The 21447-nt window shown below is 38.4% G+C and overlaps 1 protein-coding gene across 4 annotated transcripts in view; it reads left to right on the forward strand.

Moving 5' to 3' along the window:
- The window catches only part of MBD5 (methyl-CpG binding domain protein 5), a 95247-nt gene that overhangs the window by 13855 nt on the left and 59945 nt on the right, over positions 1 to 21447 (forward strand). For all 4 annotated transcript variants that reach the window (XM_009318953.1, XM_009318956.1, XM_009318954.1 and 1 more), the window contains exons 2-3: positions 14582 to 14719; positions 18976 to 19167. The gene's annotated coding sequence lies outside the window, so the exon portion shown is untranslated. The remainder of the gene's footprint in view (positions 1 to 14581; positions 14720 to 18975; positions 19168 to 21447) is intronic.

Genomic DNA, 21447 nt, shown 5'->3' on the forward strand with positions numbered 1-21447 from the left:
TTGTCTGCAGAGATGATCTTGGATGCAGCAGGCATCTGTGGTTTAAGAGGACAAAAAGCTGGTCCCTCTCATATCCAAAATATGTGCATGTCTTTATACAGTACTCACAGTTCTCTCTCACAGGTTCACATGCTTCTCTCTCTCTCTTTCATCATTTTCGATGAACGGTATTTTTAAATCACTGTTCTTTGGCTAGGTTTTTGGTTGGGCAGGGGTGCAGATCATTTGGTCTCAGCCATAAATTTGATCAGCACCTCATAGAATCATTTGGATTGGAAAAGACCTTTAAGATCATCGAGCCCAACCGTAAACTGAACACTGCCAAGTCCACCGCTAAACCATGTCCCTAAGTGCCACTTCTACACGTCTTTCAAATACCTCCAGGGACAGTGACTCAACCACTTCCCAGGGCAGCTCTCGTAGTGCTTCAGCTTCACTCCAGGGTGCTGGTGGCTGAAAGCAGCCATCAGCGTTCGAGAGAAGGGGAGCGCTACCTTGTGAAGGCTCAGCCCTCAGCAGTGGTCTGAGAGCTCTGAGCCGCCAGACTGGGGAGCCTGGGGAGGCAGAGAGAGAGGTGAAAGAGGTTTTGGAATCTTGTGTACTTTCCAGTACAGGAAGCAGAATGATGGCTGTCTGTCCAGCCAACCGAAAGAAATGTTGTGCTTTGCCGTGGAGAAATCCTGCGGTATGTATGGGACAGAGAGGAGAGGATGCACACCGCCTCTAGGAAGTCCTGTTACACTTTTCAGTGATTTGAGAGAAAGTCACTTTGGTATATAGTGGAAAGAGAAAATAAGCCTTGCTCTAGGGTTCTGGTGATCAAGCGGTTAATACTACAAGAAGTCTTTACGGTCCTCTTGTAAATCTTGCTTAATTAAAGGGAATATAGCAATTTTAAATCAGCTGTCCCAGGAAATCAACACTGGTTTTAAATGTGTGCAAGCTGAAAACAATCTATGCCAGAACTTCTTGTGCTAGTGCCAGCTAAAAAGGAGAACGAAAGAAAGAATCGAATTGATAGGTTTCAAAGTTGGTAATTGTGTTTAAGTGCTATGCCTGTAAATCACTGAATAACTTTTCTGTTGATGTAACAGTTACTGTATGTAAATGTACATATAGTGCCTTTGTAATAATACAAAATACCCAAAATCCTGAGTTCGTTGCTAAGCTTGCAGCGTTGCGGTTGCTAAAATACAACCTGATGCAATGTATTGCCATGTGGCTTAACCTAAGATGATTCCATGAATATCAAATAATATAATGCTAAGGATATTCCAAATTCATGCAAAACATGATGTCAGTATGTGTGACCTGAACTCCAGAGTAGCATAATGTGTTAAATTATCTTGCTGTAGTTCCAAAAAGCTTCATGGATTAAGTTTTTTAAAAGTGCTACTCTGTAATAGTGGGAAATAAAAAAAAAAAAAAAAATTCTACCTCTTCAGCTTTTTGGTTTACCTCAGCTTCTCCAAGCTCCCGTATCTCAAACTGTCTTTATAGTGTGACTGCCTGTGTCTGTAGTCATTCGGGGCAAAGAAAATCTTTGCTCTGAAGGTGTGTTGGATCTACTTCTCCGTATGACTCTTGACACCTAGTTGCGTACTCCATGTCATCTTTCACTGCTGATTGCAGAAAAACTTGAAAGCAAAGATTAAAATCAACTTATATTCCTTTTTATTGGTTTTATGTGTTCGTCTTCTCTACTCATAAATGGCATCTGGAAAGCATGCTACAAAAACGCATTTCTATCAAACATATTGGCATAATTTATACAGAGATGGTAAATAGTCTGCGATTAGTAAAGCTCAGGACTGTGGGGTTCAATGAGTTTAGAAAACTAATGTGAAATCTGGCGGCTTTGAAAGATTTGTGCCCTTCAACTCTTGTACGTAAATTTAGTGTGTTCATTTTTGTGACCTGTGCCGCAAGGGCGCAGGCTACCATTCAGTGTGTGATTGCGCCGAATTTAGAGTTTGCTCTGGGACTTGTATTTGGACTAAGATAATGAATAAAATTGATAAAGCAGAAAGGATAGTTTACTCTGTGCTGTCAAATTAACTCTGCCGCAAAATGACTTGGTTACATCAAGTGGGAAGAAATACTGATAGAAAATATTTCGGTACATGGGTATAACAATAGTTCTTGACGATAATACAAGGAACGTTAGGGTAGAGTATTATTTCTGTGCAGGCGAATTCGTATTTTCTGTATTTAAGTTTTCTTTGGAAGAATAAAACAGAGGTCTATTTAAAGAAAAACCTTGTTTTAAACTGCTCATTTTTATCTGCTGCCTAGAATACTTGAAGGTGCTGAAGTACAAGCTTTTTTTACCCCACTGTATTTACATAGCATACTTAGTTGGGCTGACCTACAGCAGTTGCAGACAACCGATTTGACTTTTTCCACTTACTACAGTTTCGTGTATGTTTTAGGATCAATTCCTACCTTGAATAAATTTACACTGCTTTGTTGTGAAGCCTTCATACGCAAGATGAGGATCTAGCTGCATGAGTAGATTCTTAATTTTGGTAGTTTAGCAGAGGACATGTTTATAGTTCAAAAAATAAATAATTCAGAAGACTGTATCTGGTTTGTGTTGACTATTTGGAACCCTACTTAAAAATTACTAATGCAGTAATTTCACTTAGTAGCAGCTAACTATTACCTACGTGAACTTCTACAGCTTTACAACTTTTTTAGTAACGTTCGTATTCTGTATCGTGGTGTCACATTATAACAACACATTTCGAGGCAAACACAAGCACAATTTTCATAGTGCTTGTGCCGGCTCTTTGAAAGTACATCAGGCTTGCTTTCTAAATCTCCTCCGAAACTCTTGTTTTGTGTGTAAGGTGAGTCACTTTCTCTTGCACCAAAACTTTAGATGAGATACATGTTACTAGAAGTATTCAAGAACATAACTCTCAAAAAGATTGTAGCTACTGGAGTTGAGGGAAGACTTGAACGCTGTTATTTGTACCTGCTAACGCAGAATGCCAGGAAGAGTATACTGACTGTCGTGGTTTAACCTCAGTCGGCGGCTAAGCACCACGCAGCCGCTCACTCACTCCCCCCCACCCGGTGGGATGGGGGAGAGAATTGGGAAAGCACAAGTGAGAAAAACTCGTAGGTTGAGATAAAAACAGTTTAATAATTGAAATAAAATGATAATAGTAATATGATAATGATAATAATACACAAAGCAAGTGATGCACAGTACAATTGCTCCCCCCCCGCCGACCGATGCCCAGCCAGTCCCCGAGCAGCGGCCCCCCCCCGCCAGCTTCCCCCAGTTTATGTACTGAGCATGACGTCCCATGGTGTGGAATGTCCCTTTGGCCAGTTTGGCTGTGCCCCCTCCCAGCTTCTTTTGCACCTCCAGCCTTCTCAGACGGTAGAGCATGGAAAACTAAAAAGTCCTTGGCTAGTGTAAGCATTACCTAGCAACAACTAAAACATCGATGCCTTATCAACTTTGTTCTCATCCTAAATCCAAAACACAGCACTGTACCAGCTACTAGGAAGGAAATTAACTCCATCCCTGCCGAAACCAGGACACTGACGTATTCCTCACTTAGTATGTTATGAGGCTACTAGACACTTTGGATGCCATAGAGCAGAAAACTCTTTCAGTTAGGAGGAAAGTTACGTTCATTTCACTTGCATTCAAGCCAGCAGTTTTACTGGAAAAAACTGTTTTCTTTAATGGGTGGCTCAAGAATGGGAATGATAAAAGTGATGAAGCCGTAGCTGATGCTCTTTGGGTTTTTTTAAGCCGTATCCTCATAAACACATGCTAACCTATGGTCTAAGATGTATTCTGGGGTTGTTAGGTAAATACTAGGTAATGCTTCTTAAATATTTCATCTCATGTAGCACGATAGGGAAATATTTTGTGCAACTACTTAGTATCATTATCACTAAAGATTGGGGTGTTAAACTAGCCACACTAGGTTGCAGAGATCTCGGTTCACTGAGAATTCAAGGCATTCTCATCTGTTTTTCAGGCCATCTTGACATTTTAAAAAAAATTCTTATTGCCCAAACTTTAAATTTTTCCATCTGTTCTCTGAAATTGAGTAGTAGCTAAAATAGGTATTTCCTAACGCATCAGTGCACGTTGCCGTTTTATGTAATACCTTAATTGTGTGTCTTTATGTATGGTATGACCATGTTTTTGTTGACATCCTCTTACATTAAGATGAGACTGCAAGTCTTTAGTTCCTCAGGTGAGGGTCCTGTTCATCACACTTGTTGATCATCTTGTTAACCCAAAGTGATGGTGAAGGAGTAGAATTTTACACGGTTATTTTAGGTCCCAACTTTAGTTTACATGTTTCCACATTCGCACGTCTAAAAAAGCTGACTGAAAGTTTCCTCATTGGCATAACTACTTACTGCCATCCGTTGAAAAATATTTTATAAATCTAATCAAATCCTTTGTGTATGCAATTGCTTTCAGCCATGGGTGCTTTTTGAAGGCAGTGGAATGATTCGGTTACTTTGTCAGGTGTGCACCTGGTTGGTTTGGATCAGTTTTTAGTAGTTCAACCTTGAAAATACCGATATACAGGGGAGGCTGTCTCAAGGAGCATCAGCTTACATGTGTTGTAAGGTAAGGAAGAAGTATCTACATGAAGTACACTTCCAGACATCTATAGATTCTATTTTCCCGATGAGGGAGGCAGGCCATAGGTCCCAGTAGGTGGCTTAAGTTCCACCTGCCGTACTCTGCTGTCTCACCACTCTGCTCCCCGCAAGGCTTTAGGTCCAGGCAGTTGGCAGATCAGGCAGTCCAAATAGCTGGAGCTGTCATGTTTGGCTTATAACCCGTCAGACCAAGGCCACTGAGCACCGCTTCCAAAAATTTGGGAAGTGTACTCTTACAGCTGTACTCTTACAGCGCTTTGGTCCTTAGGCTTCAGCTCACCGTTAGAATCCCAGCACTTGGTTTGAATAGAAATCTTTTTATCTACCAGATTAGTAGTTGCCAGGGGATCTGATTGTCCCATCAATTTCAATCGAGCGTAATTCAATAGGAATTTAAAGTTTTTCTCCTTGAACGGATGTCTCGGTACTCTCTTTGGGAAATGAATTCTGTCATCTGGAAGCTCCCATTAACTCCTTCCTACCAGCTGCCATACCTTTGAATCAGAGAAGTTTGCAAGTACGGAAGACGAAGCAAAAGCTTCAGGGGTCAGAAACTTTCTCTTCTTAATAAGCCTAAATCCAGATAGTGTAAAAACATGCTAAGAATGGAGGAACTGGGACACTTACGGTTTCTGTGAAGAAGGAAAAAATCCAGTAGTTAAATTAGACCAGTTGACACCATGTAATTCACTGTTCTTAGATCCATACGAAATTGTCAGGCTATGCTGCTATTACACGTACATTTTTTAATTATTATATTAAGATAACTTGCAAAGCATTTAAAAGTGTTTAACTTCTTGTTAATGGCTGGAGGCCTTAAACAATTTAAGTCTTTTGCATTGTATATTAGAAGTCTCTTTGGCTTGAAAGGGGTTTTTTTGGTGGTAGAGAAAATTTTACATGAAATCTTGTAATAAAAAAATAAACTTACGTGTAACCAAGTTGTCTGTTGACTATTACTGAGTTTTGTTCTCGGATCCTTTTTCTGTGTGCTCTGCTGATGTGAAAAGCTGGCTAACGTGAAGCTAACAAAATTCGTTTGTTAGCTGCTCTAATGCATGAAATGCTTTTCTTGATCTCTCTATGACGGCATTAATACAGCTATTCATTGAATTGCTTCCCGAAAAACATGTTAGAAGTAAGAAACCTAACACACTTCATATTTTGAATTTACATTGTAGATTTTGGAATGTAACAAACTTAGAGAAAAGAGTTAAATCTGTAATTTTTTTTTTAAAGGATTCGCTGCTGTTATTGCAATAGCTTTCCATCTTCAATCCTTCAACATATATTTGTGTATTTAACTTAAAAAAATCTGGTTTTTACCTACTCCTATTATTGATTTACTGTCAAACACCTTGACAACTTTAAATGCTTGCTTTTACTGTCCCCTCTTTTTCTTTTCTAATAATGCTTATAGAGCAGACGTGGGATAAAAAATTGCATCTAGGTTTGTGGAAGTCTTGAGGGGGAGTGGAGTGTGTTTTCACGGGGGGATTGCTAAGGCAATTCTTTCTAGATTTGTTTTCATCTTCTTCCCCCAGAAGCTATTCGGTTATCTAAATAAACCAAAGGGACAGTAAATTTATGATGCTGTGTAATAAGTTTTTTCTGAAAAATTATTACAAGTTTTTAATGATGTGATGTTTCCTCTGTTTTTTTTTCATTTGCAGTTTGACTAGCTGTCACTTTGTCATACGTTGGCACCCTTAACTTTTAGCTTGGGAACCCACCTTGTTCTTTCCTGTTGGTGAATTGCTCAGAGTAAAAACAACATAAAACTCTATCAAATAAAAATTATCACTTCTGTTCTGCATAATAAAGTGTGCAAACCACACCAATAAACCAATTACAAGCCTCTGTCCACTCATTATTCCTGAGCCTGCATAATTCTGTATTGCAAAGTACCGCATTAAACTAGGAATTGGAAGATATAAAACTCTTTATTTGTAGTGATCTGCAAATGGAAAAAAGTTACAAACCAGTCAAACAGCTGGTTTTGAGTGCAAAGCTATCGGCGGCCATTTATGCGGTGATCTGGGAATTACTCTTTTTTTGCCCCGGTGATTAAGAACTATGTTGCAACGGTGCTTATTGCCTCCCCGGTAGCTTTACACCGGCACTCTGTCACTATTGCAAATGCTGAGTACACGCTTGAGTATCTTTGTTAGGATATTGAACTAAGTATCAGAATCTAATTAACTTACTGCTATCGGATGACTGTTATGATCAACTTGCTGTAGGAGATGTTTAATGTGATCCTTTGTCTGTGTCAGCTGTAGCTAATACTGCAATCATCGCCACTGAATTTGATTTATTTTTTTTTCCAATTACAAACTACTGCAATGAGACAGCCTGCCAGAAAGTGAGGGTGGCCTGGTGTGGCAGAAAACACCACTGATGCCCAAGTCCCAAGGCATCATTGCCTACCTGCTACCTCCCTAAAACTCTTACATTAGTACTTACAACCTCCCAGCTCACCGAATACAGCGGGATGGCATCCTGCTTTAGGAAATAGGCTTGGGTTTGGCCATCCTGATTTTTGCGACGTCAGGAAATCCGACCAGTGACCCCAGGCTAAGTCTGCCAGCGAGACCATTGTGGATTGCTTGGTCATTTGCTTGGAAATACTCTCTCCTGTGGCTGAAATCTTACCTCTAGGGAGCGGGTTTTTAATGGAGACGGGAAGATGGCCACGGGAAGGCAGTGGGACTGCTGAGGTGCAGCCTGCTGCTAGGGAGAGCAGTTCCTTGGTGCCAGCCTGGAAGGAAGCAAGGAATAGGTGTGGATTAGGAGAACTGTCCTCGTTCTCGCTTTACATGCATAAACTACCAGCTTAGGTATTTGTCTGTTTTTATGCTTTTAACTGAAAAAAGTCTTAAGTGACTAGAAATGCTTCCACATCCACCACTTGCTTAAACTAGCCTATGACCATACCCGTCAGGGATGTTCTCCGCCAGCTGCAGCTCTCTCTAGTTAGCTCTAGCGTTATCAACAGCCTCCCTGGAGGAAGGTGCGTCCTTTCCTTATTGTGCTTCTCTAACCTGGGTGAGGGCTGAGGAAATACACTGGGACAAGTTTTCCCCTGATGAGACTTCACAGAGAGATACTAAAGAAATGGAGAATCATATGTGGGGGATGAGTAGCAAGAGAGAATAAGTTCAGCTGGTATGAGGGTCAGATATGCTACCATGTTTAGGAGAGGACTTGGGCAGGAGATGAGGAAGAGTTTCAGGACTGTACTAAGGGCAGGTTTTCTACTTGATACATGGGGGGGATTAGATCCAAGAGCAAAAGTGTGGTGAGGAGACAAAAAGGTGGAGGAGCGAGAGGGGTTGTTGGCGAGAGAGTGCAGGAACCAGCTTTCCAGCAAAAGCCTTGAAGGCATCACAGCTGCTTCTGCCAGAGGGGAAGAAGGGGAGACGTGCAAGAGGATTTGTGCTTTACTCTTATGTCAGAAACAAAGGAGAGGAACTGAGGTATACCCGCCCAGCTCGATGAGTTCTCTAGACATCCCTTCCATCATGTGCTCAAGAGCATGGGTTCATGGCCTGCCCAGCACGACGTTCTCTGAGTCGGAAGCTGGAAGGATTCTGGCAGGTTTGCAGTGCTGACTGCTGACCCGCTCTGCAGAAACCTTTCTGAGGGCAGACCAGAGTTTGGACTTCTATGAATGGCTTTCTCATTGACCTTAGGATGTTTCTGTGCACTGCAGTTGTAGGCTATTGTCAAATCACTTTTCCATGGATAAAAAGTTAAAAAATTTTGCTTTAGTAGTAATCAAATTAAAATTATGTTTTCCTCTTGCCATCTTTCTGTGCCTTTTTATTTGATTCTTGGATTAGGATTTTTTTTATTCTTTTGTATAATTACATAATGTGCATATTGTATATTTATATAGAGTATTATATAGATATTAATATTTTTAGATTTCAGTACGGATTGGTGTTCAAAATGTGGTTTCAGGGAAAATTTGCTCTGTCAAATTCTGCAGTGAGGATAATTATTTTTATGATCATAGCGGTGGCCAGAACAATACATGATGTATGCATCAATAATTGCCCAACATCACCATAAAGCTTCCAAATTAGTAAATACATTAAGACATCGTGAGGTCTTAGATATGTTTATATATTAACTATTGTTTGAGGCATTTTTCTCATCTCTGGCCTTTTCACAAACTCATGCGGCTTCAGAAAACCTTGCAACAAAGAAGTGAGTCTTATTAGCCCTTTAAGAGGTTGGGTACTTTTTTTGTCCCCCCGATGGCATTTGGTACGTTTGTCATTAAAGCAGCTTAATATTATTTCACGTGTCTGTCTGGTTTTATGCTACTTGCAGCAGGAGATATATATTTTTAAAAATCAGAGGAATGTTTGATGACTTAGAAATACCTTAAAAACAGACTTCATAAAATCTATCGAAGCTTTCTGAAAAATCGTTTGATCCTAGGCTAAATTTTTAGAGAATTTTGATTTCTATCTATGAATAAATAAGATGGATATTTTTAAAATGATCAAACAGATTCAAATAGTAGGGCATTTTATATAAATATAGACTCAGTAGTGATCCAATGTGAATTATATTAAACTCGGTGGGAAACCATCTATTAACCTTAGCAAGAATAGAATTAGAATTCCAGAAACTGAATTCTGCTTTAGGAGTCCCGTGTCAAGGGATTATTAAAATACCATCCTGATACTTTATGAATGAATTGGACAATTAGTAGTACTAATTAGTAGCAACGTCAGTTTGAAAGAACTACTTAGAGGAAGCGCAATGATGAATATTCCTCGCCGGTGAAGGAGGCAGCCTTCAGCAGGCAGCATGGTACGTGCTGGGTAGTGAAATGAAATTCCTTCGCTATGTAAATTCATTGTGAACTTCCCCAGCCTTTCCAGTTTCAGGCGGGATACCTGCTGTAGTACACACTGTCCGGGCTTTTCTGTAGCATGACAACATTTAACACCTTGCAAAGCGCTGCGGAGATACTAAGTAATGAAATCTGTGTGTATGATGACTTTGGTTATCATTTTACTGGGAGATTAACACCCTCTAGCCATAGAGGGATGATAGAAGCAAAGAATATGGAAAGTGTGAGTGCTACAGTGATGAAGTCGCTCACATCACTAAATAAGCAAAGAGTAAAATTCGACATTAAAACCATTGGCTCTGCAGTCGGTGGTGGTGAAAGCTATTCCCTGACCTTCCTTAAGGTAATTCCTCTTTAAAAAGCTTAGTGATGAGAGGATTGTGAAGCGACAATCTTTTTTTTTTTTTTTCCTTTCCTTTTTCTCTTAGTTTCTTTAAGAGTTTCCAATTATCTCATACCTGAGCGGTAACAACGAAAAAAACATTTATATGGTGGCGGTGTTCGTGTACCTGCGTGGGTTGATTTCTTTCTACGTGAACTTCAGATGTACAACGTAATATTTCAGATTTAGGAGAAAACAGATTTCTCTGACACCAGCATTGGTTGTAGCCTGAGTCCAGACCAGAAGAAAATTGATGCAAAGAGTCTGTGCTGGACGCCAGTCATTGAGTCCTCCTCCTGTCAACTGCGGTGGCAGCATTTGGCCTACATGAGAGTTGAAACTAATCAAGATTTGCCAGTTACGGAGAATTGCGCCAAGAATTTTTAAATAAGAAATAACATAGTTTAGGAAAGTTTATGTTATTTTCTTTTTGGAGGATTTAATTTTAAACAATGGCATAATGTCATGTCTAAAAGAAGACATTTTATTATGTGATGATAAATTATCATGAGACAAAAATATAAACTGTTGGTGTGCCTGCTGCATTAAATTTCTTCTTTCCTAATGAGTTTGAGGCTTTGGGTAACAGTTTAATCTTAAAGTCCAGGTATCCTTTTTTTCTGCTTCTTATGCTGTTGGTATATTTATTCAAATATTTGTACAGTGCTTCAGCTGCTTACACCGTGTTCTTAGAGGAACGGAAAAGCTTACAATCTTGGTGTCAACACAAATATTTTTATAAAAAATAATCTGAATCATAACTAGTGGGTTCAGTTAGGCCTTCTCTGTGAAAGAAGAGTTCCAGCACGGTGTGGAAGCACACGAGCAGCTGGAGGGACAGCAGGAAAGCTGGGCAGGAGGAGAGACTGGTTCAGCTGTTTTCAGGGCAACATTTGTGCGTCCTCTGCCTCGTCCACGTCAAGCATTAAAAGAAGAATGTACGTTAATGTAAAGAAAACGCATATAACGTTTGTAACTGGCCTTTAAGCAATTTGTAAATATGCTTTTGAGACTCTGTTTCTGCGAGTCGAATGCATTACGAAGTACAGGAGAGGTTAAAAGTCATAATCCAGGACTACTGACCCCGCTGTCAAATTCTCTTTATTAGTTTCTGATGTCAAGAATATGATGCAGCAAACAAATGAAGCTGTGTACAAATTCTTTCTTTTCATGTGTGGGAGAGAAAAGGGGACTGTATGCACTTGCTGATAGTGGAAACAACATTCCTATCAAAAGAAAAAAAAATATTTTTTTTGGTCTTAAAACCAAAAAAAGGTGTGTGACTATTGCCAAGTTCTGTGGTGGCTCTTTCTGTCAGCGGATGACATCTGAGTTTGCAGTTGGTCTGGTGGGGACCCCTGGGCTGGGAAGACGATTGTTTCTCTCTCCTGTTGGGGTTATTTTATTAAATGTGTTCACTTTTGCGTATTTGTATTTTGTATGTTAAGGTGTCATGTGAGCCATAGAAATCAAGAAGAAAATGGATTAACATCGTCCTCTCCTCATTAGGATGGCTCTTGTACTGATAGCTGGCTCTTACACACCTTTTGAAATACCACTGTGTTTCAGGTAGAGACAACTACAGGAAGAATTCAGTTATTTGTTAGTTTACAGTAGTAATGACTATATAAATTTTTTGACTAGTTCATTCTTTTGTACCTCTAACAACATTTGTTTAGGAAGAAAAAGGAGGGGAAGACACAAATTGGTATTATACAGAACTAAAATTGTTTATCATCTCAATTCTCATCGGTTTCACAGTTATCTCTATATTAAATTAAAGATCAGCGAAGGAGAAAAGTAGATTACATTTCCATTGTGAGCTAGAAAATAGAAGTGCGGGTACAACAGGTATGCAAAGTAGCTAATGGAAATAAATCACAAGTTTTTAAAGTGCTGTGTTAGAGATGAATGAAAATAGTTTCTAAATTATTATTTTTTAATTCTAAGATGTTTTCACAAAACCAAAATAAATTGGAATGCACGATTATTTGAGAGCACCTTCAGTTTCCATACCTCACAGGTCCAAATCTCGAGTATTAACTTCATCAAAATATCAAGAACAAGGAAGCAGAAAACATACTGCTGTTTAATGTACAAAATACAGGCAAATGCTTGCCATAGCAACCAGCAGTGAGGTGAGACGAGTGCCGTGGTACATGGGCCTGCACTGTGCTTACCTCTTTATTACCCAGGGTTGTACATGAGAGTGATTGTCTTGATAGTCGGAAACCGAGCTGTTTGTCAATTTGATTGTTTTCGTTCAGTTTTTAAATTGCCGGGTGAAGATTGCATGTATGCTGTTTCTGAATAGAAGCGTGCACCTTTCCTGTCAAAACCAAGGCTTTTTATAAAACAGAAGTCTTTTCATGGTTGTAAGATACATTATTAGTACTTGTCACTTTCTTTATGAAAGTATCAGATATGCAGGATTTATAGGATTGAGACTATTGACTAAATTGATGGCTCTGATTTTCTCCTCTTTCAAATTACAACTCCATTTCTTTTTTTTTTTTTCCCCTGTAACTGGAGACAAAAAAATAGCTAGTATCCCTTCTTACATCTTCTCTGTTCAAAGCTACATCCACTCAAATGACACTGCTGCAAATCTGTGAAAAATACTGGTATGTTAGCCTTATAGCTATATTTCACATATGTAAAACAAATATGTTAGTATGTTAGCCTTATAGCTATATATCACGTAAGTAAAACAAATGTGTTAGTATGTTAGCCTGACAGCTATAGCTAATTTTTAAATTAGCTTCTCTGAAAGACCTGCCTGTTGTTACTGTATTTCTTTTAGCTTTAATGTTTTTCACTTGGTATATTTTGTTGTTAGGCAGTTAAAATGCGCTTTTGAAATTTATTCATATGGCCAACTTGTTGTCATACAAGAGAACAGTACGCTTGGAAAAGGCCATATGTTCGTGCAAAGGTAGTCTTGGAAGGTAGGATATCTGCTTCTTGTTTTCTTATGTCATCTGTTATGTTTTAACTTCATTTTCTCCAGATACCGTGTCTAGCAAATATACGGATAATATATGTGAATTCTAATCAGTAAGGAAGCAAGATTATTATTTCCAACAGCGTTATGATGACTTTAGTCAGGTACTCAAAACAGATTTTTTTAGACATGCCTACCTGCTCTTTGGTATAATAACAGTTAAAATTTAGAATTGGGATCATACGTTTTGAATGTGTAGACAGCTAAATATTACTTCTATTTAAACAATGAAATATACTGAGGTCCTCCTATGAAAACAGGGGATGAAAAGATATTTTCAATACCGCAGTACTCCAAAATAAAATAAATAGGCAAACATACTGAATTTACCCAAGCACCCTGGACTGGCATGAGCCAAGTTCACCGCTGCTCTGTCCACTTCGAGTTACTCATTCCTGTCCACGTGCCGCTCCTTCCTAAGCATCTAGTCCAGCACAAGCATTCCTCCAGCCACAGAGATTAGGGAACCGATCTAGGTTAAGACTAATCCGGCAGAAATACACAAATCGGCTCCCTTATTTGATTCACCGGCCCAGCGTTAGCCTCTGCGGAGGAGAGGGAGCAGCACCGAACTGCAGTGCCTGGCCTGGAGCAGGAGGAGCCTTTCAACAGAGGGGCTTGAGCTGTGCCCTCTAACCTGAGGCAGGGGCTACACCTCCGGGATTTCCTCCTCAAGAACAGTCCCAAGTTCCAGGAAAATGAAGAAGTAAGGAAAAAAAATCTGGTGTCCCCATAGTTTTCAAGCTTTCTGCTGAGGAGCTAACAGAGCCCTGATTTAAGCCAGGCCTTCTGGATTGATCGAGGTTCCAGGTCTACGTTGGGGAAACCTAAAAATCCTGTGATCCCTGTAGTTACTCCAAGTATAATCATGCAAAGATATTTTCACCAACTGTTTATGCTGGTTATAAGAATAAAATTAAATACAAGGCTCTGGTTAGGCTGAGTTCATGATTCTCCATCACATGTTCAAGTCACAGAATTAGTCGTGTGTTTGTTTTAGGGGAAAAATCTACAAGGCGTTTTAGGGAAAAATGCCTACAAGTCTGAAAACTACTTTCAATGGTATTTAAGCTACTTTGGTGTTTTTATGTTAATTTATATATATGTGTGAGTGTATATATAGAGAGAGGTATGTATATAAATTAGATATAAATAAGCAAAACTGGGCATCTTTTTTACAATTTTAGTTCTCTGAAGTTTTATGGTAGAACATCTCAAGAATATCTCATTAAAAAGTCCTTTTATCCATCCTCCAGCTGTGTGGGCTCTATTTCTATAGCCTTAAATTCTGTAGAAGTGTAAAGCAGTGGAGGATATGGCCAGAGTTGGACCCTGCCCTTGGACGGTGGGGTGGTATTCTCATTTTGTGTTTATGGTCAATGAAGAAAGAGAAGTCCTTCTAGAGGGCAGTTCAGAAAACAGCTGTATTTAGGATCAGATGACATTAATTTATTTTCAGTCACACTTTGGACTCTACCTTTCTTCACTGACTACTGAGAGCGCCTAGGTAAACTCACCGGTTTTGTTCAAAGTTTGCTTTTCTGAATGCGCCCATCGTTTTTGTGTGGTGAAGCAGTCTGTTAGAGAAGCCGTGCAGTCTGCGTGAAGCGCAGGTATTGATAACTTGTCTTTCTGCAAATCTTGTTTTAGTACAAAGTGTATTTTATTGCAGGAAGAAGAGGCTTTATCACAACAAAACGAGCAAAGAAACATAAAGTCTTGAAGACACAGCACTTCTCTAATTCTTTCCAAAAGTTCAGAGACCCACCAAAACCTGGTGGATTACCTCCACCAGTCTTCCTGATTTGAGGTAGGTGAATTCTCTCTTTGCCACTCTTTCTCTTCCTGTCACGTATATATGGACACTAAATACAGCGATTTCAAATTTTGAAATCATTTCTCCTGTTTTCTTTGATGTGTCAGACAATGACAGTGGGCTTCCAATAGGCTGGTGTTACAGGCAGTGGTGTTTATCTGGTGGTAATGTAGTGTCACCACTAGAAATCAATGATACCGTGTTTATTCTTAGTATTATGGAAGACGATGCACTTACTAAATACCATTTTGTGCGACTTTTCCACTTAACAAAATAAAAATAGCAATTATTGAAAATAAAATCAGACAAAATCAGACCGGATGCTTGTAAACAGGTCTCTAAGCTTTTGCCATTTTTTTCTAGCGTGGAGCCCATGGCTCTAATTTGGAATATGCTTTTTTGGAGGAGTGTTTTTCAGTTATGCTACAGGGTAAATGGGAAGAATAACCTGAGAAACAGCCGATAATAAAGTTGATTGGTTTAGAAGAAATAAATTTAAAACCTACCTGAAGAAAAAAGAGAATTGGCTGACTGCCATTCTCTTTCACTAGTCATTTGTGACAGCGCGCAATTGAAAAGTTATTGAGTTTGTTTCTGTTACTGGAAGACCATTTTTTGGTATTTTTAATTTTTTGTTATGAAAAGTAGAGTATCTTTAATTTTAGATGCATCAAATACCACAGTTGTAAGAATATTGTATGTATCTTAAGAGATTAGATGGGGACAGGATTTTTTTAATCTGTTAGCACAGACTTGTTATGTAAATAGAAAGCTCACAAAGCAAATGAGGCAGCACATGCACTGAAAAAACAGATGTCTCTTCCCTGGAAATACATTCACCATTAGATTCCTGCAACTTGGTGAGAACTCATTGGGAAGTTTATTGTTACGGATATGTATGCAATTGAAAAATAAACATATTGTAGTCACTGTGTAAGTCCTGTACTTATCTCTGAATGATAAAAATAGACTGGTCTTTCCACGCATGGTGCAGTGCTATTTAATAACAGCTAGGACAGTCTGTGACAATCACCTTCTTGCATTAAATAGCAGATGTCAGAAGTAGAAGTGCTTTTTTCAATGTCAAGTGTCCATTTTTTTAATTGAAAAAAAATCCTTTGCAGTTTTTTTACAAACACTTATTCTTCATTCTTCATCACAAAACCTGGTAGTTTCTGATAGGCAAAGAAAGATGGGAAGGCTGGTTAAAAGGAGAATGAGAACAAGACTTTCAGGAGGGGAAAAGCAATGCAGAGCCTATTGAATTAGCCACAAAAATTCTCTTGGCTCGCCGTATAGGAGCCTTTTGATTATCACCCGTAGTCTATGCTTAGTGTTTATAAAACTGTATTCTGTAGCTGGTCATCTGTCTCTGTGGTGCTAGTATTTTGATGCTAGTAAGTTTGTAACTGGCATATGCATAATTAAGGTAATGTCTGGTTTTTCAGCAGAAACTTTAATTACATCTTTGCTTACACGTTTCCATTTCCGTATGCTCAGTATGGACAATTTTTATCGTTACTTTATTGTTACTATTTTATTTAGATATCATAAGTTAAAAATCAGGTTATTTATTTGAATTCATTTTAATAACGCTTTTCTGTAGATTTCTTGAGGCTTTTATCAGTAGCTTCTTTTACTGATGCTACTTCAATCTTTAGTACTGTCCACATGACCTAGTTATTTTAAGCCCTAGTATGACTTAGGTTTCCTTCTTGGGCTATTTCATCCGTCTATTGAAATTGTTTCCAGTAAATTAGTTTTACAGTGTTTGCTGTGATTAGCATTATACGCTCAAGGGAAGTTCTTCATAAAAATGTCTCTTATCAATACTTTCAATGTGTTTAAACATTAATAAATAATTTTGTCTGAAGAATGTAATATCTATAGTGAAATTACAATCTAGAATATATTTGTATGCAAATTCTTTAATGGTAGGTTATATCATCTTTCTATTTGTTTTGTTACTGTAAAGATAAGCTGTGTTGTGAAGCCATGGATTCTTATTTATCTATAATTTTATGATTAATCTACGTAAAATGTTCATTCTTTGAAATATTTCGTGCAGCTTATATACAGCGGAAACAAACATTTCTGTCATTTCTACAATTGAAGAAGAAATTCTTATGTTTAAATTATGCCATTTATATGTCAGATTTTAAGACTTAGAATTTCTGGGGTAATTTAGAAAGCATTGGCATTCAGTTTCTTGATAAGCTGAAGCTAGTAGCTAAAGCCCATTCGTAAGAGCCCGACCTTGCGAATCCTGTGGATGCTTCACAGGAGAGAGTTCAGTGTGTCTCAAACTCCATGAGATTTGTATTGTTCTCCTTTCATGGTGTGTCTGGCTTTGTTGCGAGTAACCTTTACTGCAGCTCTGTCCATTGAATACCCCAATTCTTCACCTGCTAAATTGCAGTATTTTTTTCAGTCATATATATTCAGTGTTTAGAGCCCTATGACTCCTTGCATTTATAAACTCACAGTTTTGCTTGTTCGACAAAGTTGTTTAACCCTTTCAACTAAGGGGAAGAGGCTTTATTTTACTAATAACAATAATATTCATTTTGTTGTTATGTTGTTTTTTGGGTTTTTTTTTTTTTAATTTTAATCATATTAATAATACCTATGGACTGGATGTACCTTGTTAGTATTCTAGATACAGAAAAACATTCAGTATTAAGAACAGGTAAGCCCTGTAATGTTCAGAAGCATTAAACGTATAGTGCTTAAACATGGAAGCTGTCTAGTGGCCCAGTCTTTAAGAAAATCTAAATGTATATTCATAATTTTGTAGGGGCGTAATTTTCAAAGTGATACTGGTTTTTAGCAAACTAATAATTTTTCTTCTAAGTAGTTTGCATATGAAAAAAACTGTTCGCTGAAAGGCTCTACTGGGTCAGTAAATGCAGTCTGAAACAACCAAGACTCTTTGGTACCCATTTTTACAAAATGCTGTGCCCCAATTTTGCCGTTAAATTGGGAAGATGCTGATCAACTGCTAACTCCGTTAAATTACTGGTACTAGTAAAGACAATGAAAGCCAAACAGCAGATCATCACCAAGGAAGCAAAAAGGTTTTGCTTATAAACTTAACTAACATATTTTAACAATCATAGTAAATACGGTATTTGGTACTTGCAGCCAATGTACTTTATGTGACTTACGTGCCTATACCCTGTTTGTTTAGCTTATCTGAAATTTTTCATTCAAGTTTTGTATCAACGGGTTTTCTGTTAGGGGAGAAGGTTTTTCAACAACAACCAAGACCTTTACTATGATGACAAATGGCTTTAAAAGAGATTCCAAATACGTGATCTGTAAATCGGAACAAATTCATTAGATTTTCTGTAGGATTCAAAAAGCATTGATTGGCTATGTTGTATCTATTTAGTCAAGGATTTATTAAAAAAAAAAAAAGAAAACTAAAATCCCCAATAATTCTGAATTTGTTAAATGTGTATTTCTAATCCCTAACTGTGCCCTTACTGAGTCCTCAGGCTTTCAGGTATAATGGTTTAAAGGCCTACATTAACTGTTTTGGATATGCCTTTAACCTAATGAGCTCCAATCCATTTCACCTCTAAAAGAACTAATTAATTGACTTAAAGTCCTGCAAAGACTGTTAACTCCTTTCAGTGTCAGAGAAATTGAAACTGGCACAATCGAAGCCTGACTAACTCTGAGCCAGTGGAGGACTGCAGGTCCATTTTGGTGGTGATTCTGAAGGAAATGGCTCAGTAACAGGCAGATGTTATGGAATAACCCAGGTTCTGTTTCAGGTGGGGGGTCAGCAGTTTCTGTGTCACTGTGCAACGACTAATTTAATAGGTCATCCACCGTACTGGTGAACCTTTTACATAACCAAGGCCATTTGCAGTATCGTAACTCTTGAAAGCCTACACTTCTTGCCTTTGTAGTTGAAGGTTTTTAGCATGCATCAGTACACCTCAAGTTGTCTGAAGAAGTGACCTTTTTTGTATGCATACTAGTTCCATCATAAAAATCCATATACTCATTTTTATAGAAATCTACTCACTCTTCTGGACAGTGAACCACCATAATGTAGTAAAAGGTATCTTTTTTTTTTATCAGTTCCAGTCAGAGCCATCCTACCCTTCTTTAAAAGCAAATATTATTACAGTTTATACTACAAAGTAATTGGATAAGGGCTCACAAAGCAATCAAGAAAAGTGAAATAAAAACATTTGGCTCATTCTTTAATTTAAATAATGCAACTGTCTCAACAGATGTAACGTGGGGTGCAAGAGTTCCTCAGATGGGGGGTGTAGTAAGACAAGGAGCCAGCCTCAATGGACATAGCCCATTATCGAGATCTAAACAGGAGACTGTCTAAAGCAAAGCTGAAAGTGCGTCAACAATTTTAAGAAGCCTAAAGATCCCCAAGGTAACTAGAAGCAAGACCATGAGGAGTAATGTAGGTAAGTATTCACAAGTAAATCAATGCATTTATTAAGCTGAGAAACTTGATTTTATTTTGATAGTTTTATGCTGTGGTAGTAAAGTTTGTTACAAAATGTATTTCAAGTAGGATAATACAAAAAATTTGAGCCAATGTTAAAAAAAATTAGAAGAACAGCAGACATCTTCAACATTTAATGGTGCTGAAATAGAAGAGTAAACAATTTAGCAATTCATATCTGTGTACAAGATAGACAGTACACCCATATGTGGACCTTTTTGATAACAGAACAAAGAAGAAAAAAGCATCCTTGACCTAGATTTAACAGATTGTATTGAAACAGCATTTGAAGCACAGTATTTTAATGGTAAGAAAATTACCGTTTTGTGACAGTGTGATTCATATGGAATATTAGTCATAATTGGTAGTAATATATTTTGACATAATTAAACAATAGAACTCCAGTTATCTGTATCAGAAAATATGCAGCACCATTCTTGACCTACATTATATTGTAGTAGCAAAGTGTAGCTGCCTTGCCCTGAGATGAAGCCAGAACTTTACAGTAAAATGTTAAAACGAAATGCTCGTATTCTTATACATTTTCATAATCAAAATATAAGGTTATACCATGTCAACAACCAGCAGATGGAGAAAAAGAACGTCCTAGGAAGCTCAAAGAACACGCTAGGAAACTGAGCTATAAATACCAGGCTAATTCCATAGCTTTAAGATTTCTCCAAAGCTTTTTTAAATCCCTTCAGAAAAGACTGAAGAGATCCCTAATCTGAAGTGCCCCAGTTGAAGAAATGTGTACGTTTTTATTTTTAAATAAAATTATGTCAATCTACAATAGATTGTTTGGACATCTTAATGAGTCAATGTAGTGTCTTTACTGTATTTGTTGCATCAGAATAAGGTTTTTAAACACATTGGTACGTTTTCATTCTTATCAGTACTTTCTTCTTCAGAGAAAATACAGAATTCTGTCTGATCACCTCTGAACCGATGTGTATAGTATTCCCACAGAATACTTGATGTTCGCAACTCATTTTGAATCTCTATTTTTTAGAGAGCTGTCCCTTTCAGTAGAGAGAGCTAACAGAAGAGCAATCTTCTTTGGTAGGATTTTATGAAAATTTGGAAGATCTTGTGATATTTTTTTCCTTTGCATTTGTAAATTGTACCTATGGAAACTAATGCTGTGGCTATATTTCAAAATATTTGTTTTTCTGGCTTCCATACTTAATAGCCTAAATTCTTGAAAGCAGGCTTTCAGATTTCATGGTGTTCCAAGGAGGATGTTATTCTCATGTTGTAATTGAATTTGGTGAATCTGCGATGTGAACAGGTTCTAAGACAAGCGTCTGTAAGAAAACCTGGTTTGTGAGATAAGCGAATTGTTGAGTGTATAAGTGAAGGGATTATTTTGTCCATAATGTTGGGTGAAAAGTTGTATACGCTTGTATTACTGAAGCACTGTGTAATGTTTCCTGTTGAAGTTAGCAAAACCAGTAGCTGGGGATGTCATGAGACAGAACTATCACGTAACCGTAGAGTGATACCGGTTGGAAGGGATATCTGGAGGTCACACAGAACAGCTGAGGTTGGAAGGGACCTCTGGAGGTCATCTTGTCCAATTCCCCTGGTCAAGCAAGGTCACCTAGAGCAGGTTGCCCAGGATCATGTCAAGACAGATTTTGAATATATCCATGGATGGAGACTCCACCAGCTCTCTGGGCAACCTATGCCAGTGCTCTGTCACGCTTACGGTAAAAAAGTGTTTCCTGATGTTCAGACGGAACCTCCTGTGTTTCAGTCTGTGCCCGTTACCTCTTGTCCTGTTACTGGACACCACTGAAAAGAGCCTAGCCCCATCTTCTTTGCACCCTTCTTTCAGGTATTCATACACATTGAGAAGATCCCCCCAGCGCCTTAATTTTCCTAATATGTATTCAAAACTTTCCATGTTGCACGTGTCTCCTGCTTGTCCTTTAACTGTGGGTGTCAGAGGAGATTCTGGCTCCATCTTCTCCTTAAGCACATGTTAGCTAGTTGAAGACATGTTGTTGTTTAACCCAGCAGGCAGCTAAACACCACACAGCCGTTCACTCACTCCCCCCCCCGCCTCCCAGTGGGATGGGGGAGAGAATCGGGGGGGGGGGGTAGTAAAATTCGTGGGTTGAGATAAAGACAGTTTAATAGGACAGAAAAGGAAGAGAAGATAATGATAAAAGAACATACAAAGTAGGTGACGCACGGTGCAATTGCTCACCACCTGCCAACCGATGCCCAGCCA

The sequence above is a fragment of the Pygoscelis adeliae genome, unplaced genomic scaffold (genome assembly GCF_000699105.1).
Source record: "Pygoscelis adeliae isolate BGI_AS28 unplaced genomic scaffold, ASM69910v1 Scaffold222, whole genome shotgun sequence".
In the NCBI taxonomy this organism is placed as follows: Eukaryota; Metazoa; Chordata; class Aves; order Sphenisciformes; family Spheniscidae; genus Pygoscelis; species Pygoscelis adeliae.